This window comes from Mandrillus leucophaeus, unplaced genomic scaffold (genome assembly GCF_000951045.1).
Source record: "Mandrillus leucophaeus isolate KB7577 unplaced genomic scaffold, Mleu.le_1.0 Scaffold52, whole genome shotgun sequence".
NCBI lineage: Eukaryota > Metazoa > Chordata > Mammalia > Primates > Cercopithecidae > Mandrillus > Mandrillus leucophaeus.
This window is the reverse complement of record NW_012105586.1, coordinates 2,492,306-2,501,272: the sequence shown is the minus strand read 5'-3', so window position 1 is coordinate 2,501,272 and position 8,967 is coordinate 2,492,306. Positions and strand designations below refer to the sequence as shown.

The 8,967-nt window shown below is 53.8% G+C and overlaps 1 pseudogene; it reads left to right on the top strand.

Annotated features, from left to right (window-relative positions):
* Window positions 1–2,115: 2,115 nt before the first annotated feature.
* Window positions 2,116–7,530, top strand: LOC105551414 (annotated as a pseudogene).
* The last annotated feature ends 1,437 nt before the right edge of the window (window positions 7,531–8,967 follow it).

Sequence of the window (8,967 nt, the reverse complement as noted above, 5' to 3'; positions counted from 1 at the left end):
AGAGAGAGAGAGAGAGAGAGAGAGAAGGTGCCCATGCTTGCTAAGGAGGAAAATGAAGCCGAGAGAAGGGAGGGGCTGCTGGGAGTTGGGTTTTTAGCAGGAAAGAGCTCACTACTGAGGTGATGTTGGAACAAAGACTTAAAAGATATTTGTAAGGGAACAGGCCAGGCTCGGTGGCTCATGCCTGTAATCCCAGCACTTTGGAATCCCACTGCAGCTTCAAACCCTGGGCTTATGCCATTCTCCCACCTCAGCCTCCCTAGCAGCTGGGACTGCAGGTAGGTGCCACCACGTCTGGCTAATTTCTGGGGTTTTTTTTGTTTTTTTGTTTTTTGAGTGGGGGCTGGTAGAGATAGGGCCTCACTATATGGCTGAGGCTGGTCTCAAACTCCTGGCCTCAAATGATCCTCCCACCTCAGCCTCCCACATTGTTGGGATTACAGGTGTGAGCCATCGTGCTGGCCTCAAGCAATGATCTTGAAGTTGGTTGCAAGGAAAATGCCTTCCCTGCATTTGTTTCCCAGGGCTGCTATAACAAATGGCCACCAACTCAGCAGCTTCAAACAACAGAAAAGCATCTTTCATCATTCGGGAAGCCAGAAATCCAAAATCAAGATGCTGTCCAGGCCAAGCTGCTTCTGGGACTATACGGGAGATCTTTGCTGGCCCCTCCAGCTCCTGACAGCTCCAGGCGTTCCTCAGCTCGTCCATGCACCACTCCCATCTCTGACTCTGTTCTCACATGACCTTCTCTGCATCTCTGTGTCTCAAGTGTCTCTCTCCCTTTCTTTTATAAGGACCCCTGTCATTGGGCTTAGGACCCACCGTATATCCAGGATGATCTCTTCTCGAGATCTTTAATTTCATGACATCTGCAATGGCTTTTTATTCCAAATAAGGTCACACTCACAAGTTCCAAGAGCTGGGAAATGAATACACCTTTTTGGAGGCCACTGTTCAGTACCTTCTTCAGTGCCTTGTCTGTTTCCCCCTCTGGGATGGAAGCTGCACAGGACATGAGCCATTTTGCACTTGGAATGGCTGGTGCAGGACTGGACACATGGAAGGAGCCTCGCCAAAGGTGTGTTGCCTGAGCAATGTTTACTACATTTACATATTTTGTGCTTACATGTTTTAATCCATATTTTTAAAATCCATGTACAGGTTTTTTGGTTTTGTGCTTTTTGAGACAGGGTCTTGCTCTGTCACCCAGGCTGGAGTCCAGTGGCATGATCACAGCTCACGGCAGCCTTGACCTCCTGCACTCAAGTGATCCTCCCTGCTCAGGCTCCCAAGTAGCTGGGACTACAGGCATGCACCACCATGTCTGGCTAATTTTCGGGGGGATTTTTTTTTGTTTCTTTCTTTCTTTTTTTTTTTTTTTGTAGAGACGGGATTTCACCATGTTGCCTAGGTTGGTCTCGAACTCCTGAGTTCAAGTGATCCTCCCACCTTTGCCTCCCAAAGGGTTGGGATTACCGGTGTGAGCCCCCATGCCTGGCCTGTATTGAGTCCTTTAAGCCTCCCTTGCCCTGTTGACCCTGCTTATGACCTATAGTGGCAGTGGAAGGTCTGCTGGTATTTGGTCTTTTTCCTACCTGCAGATTATTTGAAGTTTTTTGGATTCTGTCTCCTAGTAATGTTGAAGGAGCGAGTCATGGCATCATTTGCATTCTCTGTTGAGTTTTTACATTTAGGTGAGGACGTGTGCAAAGATTTGAACTCAGGTGGGTGCCATTAACCTTGCTAGTACACTTTAGATGTACTTACTCAGCCTTAGCAACAGCCCTAGGATAAATTATTATCCCCATTAGATGGATGAATATCCTTGATAGATAGTGGTTGCCTTTCATGCTAGGAATCTTTAGTTGCCCCTGCAGACCCCTCTCCATCCTTCCCCCCGGGCTTAGCACTCGTGAGGCTGCCTTTTACAGCTTACATTGGATTCAAAAATTGTTGGGGGGGCAGCAAAATATCAGCAGGAGAAAGAGAAGAGAGGAAGCTCAGGGTGTTTGTTTCTGCCACACTGTAGTCCCTGAGGAGGGCCACACAGCGCACGTCCCAGCCGGGCATCGTTAACTTAAACTATGGTGTGAACACGGCCGCCTCTCACTCATGGGTCGCTGTGAACAGCAAACACACGGCACCTTGGATCCTGCAGACGTGCTGGCGGTGGAGAAAGGGAGGGAGCCAGTCACGCCTGCGGGTCACTCTCATGAATGGCGTAGAGTGGGGGCCACACGTGAGGACAGGAAGCATGAATGGCCTTCCCAGAACATCCACATGAGGGTTATTAATAGAGCCATCCCAGGAGAGGACGCACTGTGCTTGGGAGGGTCAACCAAGGAGCAGAGCCGGCTGGACCGGAAGAAGTCCTGTGACAGGTGGGAAGTGAGGGAGGCGCTGGCAGGCCACCAAAGGCCCTCTGGCTGCCTCCCCTCCCCGACCTTACTCCCCAGTGAAGGTGGCCACTGCCGCTCGGGCTCAGCGTTTTAGGCCCTCCGAGGCTGGTTGCATCCTCCTGGATGTGCTCAGTGACCCAGGAGCCATGTCCCCCCATTTAAAGGGCTGTGTGGAGCCTCATGAGGGGCCGGGAACTTGGGCAGGGCATGACTGGGAAATCAGACAGGGCCATTGTGAGTTGAATCATGTCCCCAGAATTCATGTCCACCCAGAGCCTCAGTGTGTGACCTTGTTTGGAAAGAGGATCTGTGCAGATGTCATTTGTTAGGATGAGATCATACTGGATTAGGGTAGGTCCTGGTCCAATACGGCTGATGTCCTTGTAAGAAGAGGAGAGATGCAGACACAGACTGGCAGCAGGGAGGCCGAGTAAAAGCCGAGGCAGAGACTGCAGTGGTGCATGTACAAGCCAAGCAACACCCCCGATTCCCAGCAACCCTGGAGGCTGGGAGAGGCAAGGACGGCCCCTCCCTGGAGCCCTTAGAGAAGGCATGGCCAGGTCCCCACTGTGGTCTCAGCCTTTTGGACTCTGGAACTGTAAGGAGACCATTTCTGTTGCTTGAAGCCACCCACTTTGTGGTGCTTTGTTAGGACAGCCACAGTAAACGAACCCAGGCATCTTGTATTTGCAAAGGGTATTTGCTGTGGGCCTCACCGCGTAGGACGCGTAGTTCTGCTTCAGGTCTTTGAGAGACTTGGCCTCTCCTGGGGCAGCCCCGTGCAGCGGTGATGCAGAGGTCAGGGCCTGCATTCAGCCTGCCTGGGTTCGAATGTCAGTCTGGCCTCCTCCTAGCAGTGGCAGATTTAATCTCCAAAGATAACCACGAGCTCCCCCTCCTCGGTGCTCCTACCATGGGACACCGACACTCCTCCCATTGGAAGCAGAGTCCACGTTCCCTCCTCTTGAATCCAGACGGGCCTGGGCCTGTGGCAGAAGTGACGCTCTGTGACTTCTCGGACTAGGTTGTAGCAGTGAAGTAGCTTCCACTTTCCCCACCAGAGCACTTGCCTGGGAGCCCTGGGGCAACCATGGTGTGAGGAAGCCCAAAGCCACCCGCTGGAGAAGCCCTGAGACTCCACAAAGAGAGAGAAATGCCTGGCCAGTCCCCTCCTGTTCTGACTCCAGCCACTGTCTGACTGCAGTGGCATGAAAGACCCTGAGACAGAGCCACACAAAATCCCAGATTCTGGCCAGATGCGGCAGCTCACGCTTGTAATCCCAGTATTTTGGGAGGCCAAGGTGGGCAGATCACTTGAGATCAGGAATTTGAGACCAGCCTGGCCAACATGGCAAAACGCTGTCTCTACTAAAAATACAAAAAATTAGCTGGGTGGTGTGGCACACACCTGTATTCTCAGCTACCGGGGAGGCTGAGGCAGGAGAATTGCTAGAACCCGGGGAGGCAGAGGTTGCAGTGACCCAAGATCGCACCACTGCACTCCAGCCTGGGCGATAGAGCAAAACTCCGTCTTAAAAAAAAAATCCCAAATTCCTGACCCATGGAAATTATGAGCGGGAATAAAGTGACTGTTGTTTTAAGCCACCGAGTAATTTGGGGCTAATTTGTTACATAGCAACTGATAGTGAATACAGGGGGGTACTATGATTTCTGTTGTATAAATGAGGAAAGTGAGGCATCCATTCATCCATTCAACTATTTAGTGAGTGCTTGCTGTATGCCAAGCACTGTCTGAGCACTGAGACTGCAGCAGAAACAAGGAATACAGGACCCCTCATTCATGGAGCACGGGATACAGACAGGCTTAGTAATGGTTGAACTTTAATCTAATCTAATCTAATCTCTACTTTTGTGATCCTAACACCCAGGGCTTTCTCACCCTACAAAGAAAGTCCTCTGAGGCTGAATTCTTGTCTCTCACCCCAGCTTCTTCCTCCAGTGCAGGTGAGAGAGAGAACCGAACCCTTCCCATTGGAAGTTCAGCTCCATTCCCGGGGCGAAGAAGACACACAGTGTTTTCCGCCCCACGTTGCCCTCATTGTTGGGGTTTAGCACTTGGGCTCCCAGAGGAAGCTTTGAGGAAGGAGGAGAGTGGCGGGAATGCCCCAGGGTGTGAGCACTTGGGGAATAAAAGCTGACCAAGAGCTTTTGCCTCCCACCCCAGCACCTACCGTGCTTATCTTAATGGGATCACTTTTCTAGCATGACGTGAAGTAGCTTCAGATAGAACTTCAACCCTTATAGAGATCATTTAAAAATGCCATTTGGGCTGGACATGGTAGCTCACGCCCGTGATGCCAGCACTTTGGGAGGCCAAGGCAGGTAGATCACTTGAGGTCAGGAGTTCAAGAGCAGCCGGGCCAACATGATGAAACCCCATCTCTACTAAAACTACAAAAATTAGCCAGGTGTGGTGGCACACGCCTGTAGTCCCAGCTACTCGGGAGGCTGAGGCAGGAGAATGCCTTGAACCCAGGAGGCAGAGGTTGCAGTGAGCCAAGATCGCACCACTGCACTCCAGCCTGGGCGACAGAGCAAAACTCTGTCTCAAATACACACACACACACACACACACACACACACACATATACACACATACACACACACACACATATATATTTTATATATATTATATATATACATAATTTGTTCATCATAAGTGACAGATGACTCCTGTTCTTGAGAGTCCATCAGTCTGTTTTTTTGTCTCTGACTCTGGGGTGAGAGTCATACCCAAGCCATTTCTTCAAGAACCACGCAACTCCCTGCTTGACTTAGATCCCAGTTCCAGCAGAGCTGTCTGCTGTGCTCTGAGAGCGAGCAGTTCCTTCTGTCTGGGTGAGTTTTTAAGTTTCATGCCCGCAGGCTGGTCCCTGTCACCAAGACAGGTCAGCCCTTCTCAGCCTCCAAAACAAACAAGAATGAAGAGGACTACTTATTTATTTATTTATTTATTTATTTATTTCAGAGACAGCATTTTGTTCTGTCACCCAGGCTGGAGGGCAGTGGCATGATCACAGCTCACTGCAGCCTCAAACTCCTGGGCTCAAGTGATCCTCCCACCTCAGCCTCCTGAGTAGCCAGGACTACAGGCATGCAGCACCACAGCCAGATAACTTTTTTATTTTTTTGTAGAGATGGAGGTCTCCCTATGTTGCCCAGGCTGGTCTTGAACTCCTGGGCTCAAGGGATCCTCCTGCCTCAGCCTCCCAATGTGCTGGGATAACAGGTATAAGCCACTGCGCCCAGCCAAAGGGAGCTTTAAAAATCATCCAGAGCAACTTCCACAGGCAGCTGCATAAGCTGCGGGACCCACCGGACGTCAGAGCCACCTTGGCGTTCACTCTGGGCTCTGTCCATACACTCGGCCGGCCACCCCGAGTCACCAAGGACAAGGGTCCTTCCCTCAGAACCCTGTCCCGCAACCTGGTCAAGAATGCCAAGATGACCATCGGGCACCAGCATGTCACTCGCAAGACGTACAACCCCCCAAGCTGGGAGCACCAGGGCCAGCCGCCCCCTGAGGACCGGGGGACGAGATCTCAGTGTCAGAGGAGCTGGAGCCCAGCATGCTGACCCCGTCCTCAGTTCTGAAACCCTCAGACCTCATGACCGTCAGCATCCTGGTGGAAGAGGCTTGCTGCCGCGACTACCAGCACCTCGGGCTGGCACCCTGAGCAGCAGCCTGAGCTGGGCCAAAGCCCTTTCGCATTTCTCTGGTCAGTGTTGACCACCATCTGCCACAGCTACCCGGGGCTGCTGGTCATGCCCCAGGGTGTCCAGGACAACGCCCTGCAGTGGGTGTCCCGCTGCTACCGCCAGAACCGCTTCCCCATGGTCTGCTGGTGCAGTGGGCGGTCCAAGGCAGTGCTGCTGCACTCTGGGGCCTGCAGGGCAGAGGTGTCCTCGGCCTCTTCAAGACCCAGAACGCACCTTCTCCAGGCCAGCCCCAGGTGGACTCGAGCAGCCTGGAGCAGGAGAAGCACCTGCAAGCTCTGATCAGTTCCATGCCCCGCTATGCCAACGCATCGGGATGCAACGTGCTTAGCGGCTTCTCCTCAGCCCACGTGGGCAGTCACGTTCCCAGCCCCAGAGTCAGGGTCATCACACTGTCCAACCCCATGGAGACTTTGCCCTCCAGACATTGCACCCCGAAGTAAGTGGGGCAGTGTCCAGACCAGTGGGCGCAGCAGTGGGCTTGGCGCCGATATGGGCTCCTGGCTAGCTGGCAGAGATGCACTGGCCCCACCCCAGGCAACAGGGCCCCCTCGCCCACCCGGGCTTCCTGTGGCTGCAGTGAGCAGCCCTCTGCATCCTCGGGAACAAAGGCCAGCTCAAGGGTGTGCAGCCAGACCCCCTGCGGCAGTGGGAGCTGGTGCCTATTGAGGTATTCGAGGCACAGCAGGTGAAGGCCAACTTCAAGAAGCTGCTGAAGGCATGTGTCCTGGGCTGCCCCGCTAATAAGCCTGGCCCAGACTCCTCCCTGCACTCACTGGAGGACTCGGAGCGGCTGACCCCAATCCGCAAGCTGCTGCAGGTGTCAGTGCTGGTGGTAGAGGTCCTGGATTCAGACTCCTCCGTGCTGGTGGGCCTAGAGGATGGCTGGGACATAACCACCCAGGTGGTATCCTTGGTACAGCTGCTCTCAGACCCCTTCTACTGCACGCTGGAGGGCTTCCGCCTGCTGGTGGAGAAGGAGTAGTTGTCCTTCGGTCATCACTTCAGCCACTGCGGGGCCCACACCCTGACTGGGCAGAGCAGCAGCTTCACACCCACCTTCCTGCAGTTCCTGGACTGCGTAATACCAGGCCCATCTGCAGTTTCCCCTAGAGTTTGAGTTCAGCCAGTTCTACCGTAGTTTCCTCGGCTGCCACCATATGTCCCGCCGTTCTGGACCTTCCTGCTTGACTCTGACACTGAGCGCATTGAACTGGGGATGCTGTACGAGAAGGGGGAATGCAGGGGCCAGCTGCTGCGCAGGTCTTTGTGGGACAAAGCCTTCTTTGACGTGAAGACAACACTTTGCGTTTACAACTTCTGTACCCAGGATAGGCCCTCGGCCCAGCAGTGGGTGGACCGGATCCAGAGCTGCCTGTCGGACGCCTGAGCCTCCCGGCCCTGCCCAGCTGCTCTGATTCTAGTTGTTACTGACCACTAGGGGCGGGCAGGGCCGCCTCAGCCATCTTTACTGCCCCAGCCCTTGACAATATTGAGGCCCTGAGCCCCCAGCACATGGCGCATACAGACCCCGTCCCTGCCCCACCCCGCCCCCCCCAGCTGGCCCTAACTTATTTTGGGGTCACAGCTGAGCACTGTCCCTGGAGGTGGCCAAGGTACAGCCCACAATGGGCCTGTCAATAGTCCAGCCCGGTCAGTGTGTGCTGGTCCAGCCAGCCGGCTGCTGGCAAGTTGTTTCTGGCACCAGAGTCTATATAAACAGAGCGCTAACGCCAAATAAATCAACAAATGAATAAATCATCCGGAGCAAGACAAATCATCCAGAAATCCCCTCCAGGGAAGTGAAGCACTTATTCCAGGATACTGGACCCTGTAGCCTGGTCCCTCTCTCCCTCCCCCCGCCCCATCTTTCCCCGCTTCCATCTTCTGTGGTCAGATGGACACCAAGAACCTTCAAAGAACTTCGCCCGGGAAATAAGTCGGTGTTTCTTCAGCTGCCATGAATGGTTCTACACACTGAAGGCCACTATCTCAGTGACTGCGAGGACTGAATGAGCACAGCCTGGAGCTGAGTCAGTGCTCCATAAAAGTCGGCTCTTATTTTTATTATACTGGACATAGAAAGGCCAGATGCCTTCCCCAAAGCCCCTCCCGGTGGGTGGCAGTGGCCCAGGAAGTTTGGCACTAATGTCAGTGCTGTCACCTGCCACTCTGTCCTCGAGGGCCTCTGGGACATGCTGGGAAGGCAGGCCGTGAGCCAGATGTTGCTGAGCTGGGCCCTGAGACGCTGTCCCTTCAGTGACCTTTCCTGTCCAGGGCCCGCAGCGAAAGCTAAACATGTGTGCTGCCACTCCCTTCCCCTCCCCTCCCCATCCCATCCTACTCTATGGACTTTGGTGGGAAAAAAACCAAGGCCCCATCTCCTGAGGCCTAGGCCAGTGCGGATATAGACCTCAAACTCTGCCCAACACGGATGGCTGTTACTGGTGTCTGAAGGGGCAGGGGCTGTCAACAAAGCCTCTGCCCAGGTGTGGGAGAACAAAGGCAAGAAGGGCTCAAGGAATGTTCCAGGCATCAGGAAGCCCGGCTTCCCCTTTGGGGCTGTCAAGTGCTCAGAGGGTTTCTATGCCTCTCAGTCACCAACACTTTTGCACTGAGCAACTACTATGTGCCAGGCACAAAGGGTCACTGGGCACAGCTCTTTTCTTGGAATAGGCCAGAGGTTGTCTTCAAGGAGGTGATGTTTAAACTGAGCTCGGGGGAATAAGGAAGAGCCAGAGTTCGGGAAAAGCATCTCAGCAGAGGACAGAGCCAAAGCCAGGGCTTGAGGAGGCACGGGTGGAAGGGATGTAGGTGGTTTCAGGAG